Source organism: Nanorana parkeri, unplaced genomic scaffold (assembly GCF_000935625.1).
Source record: "Nanorana parkeri isolate BGI_ZX_2015 unplaced genomic scaffold, ASM93562v1 scaffold693, whole genome shotgun sequence".
Lineage (NCBI taxonomy): Eukaryota > Metazoa > Chordata > Amphibia > Anura > Dicroglossidae > Nanorana > Nanorana parkeri.
The window spans coordinates 854,903-856,516 of NW_017306961.1; the positions used below are offsets into that span (position 1 = coordinate 854,903).

A 1,614-nucleotide genomic window follows, 5' to 3' on the forward strand; every position below is an offset into this window, starting at 1 on the left:
AGGCTGGCTATTGCATCTGCCCACTGTCAATCAGCAGAGGAGGGGCCTGAAGCAGAAAGTTCTCCATCAGGTCCCCCCATGCTGATTGACAGCAGACAGTGGGCGGGTGCAATAGCCAGTCTGCTATTGACTATTGCATTTTACAATATCCAATGAAGAGTAGGCATGGGGGCGGGGCAGAGAAGCCGCGGCCGGACCAGGAGACCGGAGGATCGTCCGAACCGGGGGAAGCTGACGGAACGGCTAAAGAGGAAGCCGGCACATCAGCGGAGGTACGTGGGGCATCGGCGGTATGCAGCGGTCTGTGTCCCCTCTGCCTCCGCCAACACAGGCGCGGAGAGCAGCGGGGATTTGAAAGGACACAGGCCACTGCAGCCACAGTTCTCCTAAATGTACCGGCGACTGCCGGTACATTTAGGAGAACTGTGGACCCCGTTCGTAAGTACGGATTGTCCCTAAGTCGGGCGTCCGTAACCCGGGGACTGCCTGTATAGACATAAATAAAATTAACTAAAAAGGTATTTAAGTTCATGTGATGAACCCCCTCGTGTAAATGGATTGTTTCAATGAACAGATGATTCACCTTTATGCAATATAAATCTCCTAAGCACTCTACCCAAAAAAACGGCAATCAAAGGGAGATAGCATTATCCTAAAGGAGAGAACATTAAGGAGGAATTTCTTTGATTGCCGTTTTTTTGGGTGGATCTGGTGAGTGCTTAGGAGATTTATATTGCATAAAGGTGAATCATCTGTTCATTGAAACAATCCATTTACACGAGGGGGTTCATCACATGTACTTGAATACCTTTTTAGTTCATGTATTTATGTCTATATATCATTGACTATTTTTTACTGTCTGCTGTCAATCAGCATGGGGGGACCTGATGGAGAACTTTCTGCAAGTTTATTAAATTAAATTAAAAAAAAACTTTTTTTGCTGTGTCATTTTAAATTATTTTTTTTTTTAAATTATATTATAATCTTCTGAACAACAGGAACAGACATCAAAAGAACCGTGACCCTTCCCTATGCTATCCAAAACAAAATGCGTTTTGTGGCTGGATTTACACTTAAAAAAATCTACCTGTTCCGACTTACATACAAATTCAACTTAAGTACAAACCTAAAGTCCCTAACTTGTATGTAACCCGGGGACCACCTGTATATCATTGACTATTCTTTACTATAACGTTAACACAGTTTTTGGTTATGAAAATAGTTAATTCGCAGTAGATGGTGTCTGTTGCACAGTATTGATTGCTCCATTGATTACTGGATTTATTTATTCTTATAAGGGTGATGTATACAGTGGTACCTCGGTTCACGAACTTAATTCGTTCCGCGCTTCTGGTCGCGAACCGAATCAAACTGTGATCAGACCACGATCTCGACTAGAGGAAGCCACAACCATGTGTCAGAGTAGGTGAAGATGGCTGCGGTTGTGTTCATCACCCGATGCGGAGTTCGCAAACAGAAGCAAAATGTTGCCGAACTTCCCATTTGCGAACCGAATTGTTCACGAACAGAAGCGTTCGTGAACCGAGGTACCACTGTGTGTGTGTGTGTGTGTGTGTGTATGTGTGTGTGTGTGTATATATATATATATATATA

At 43.6% G+C, this 1,614-nt stretch overlaps 1 protein-coding gene across 2 annotated transcripts in view; it reads right to left on the bottom strand.

Moving 5' to 3' along the window:
- The window catches only part of SLC25A46 (solute carrier family 25 member 46), a 24,702-nt gene that overhangs the window by 15,834 nt on the left and 7,254 nt on the right, over nucleotides 1-1,614 (bottom strand). The window lies entirely within an intron of this gene.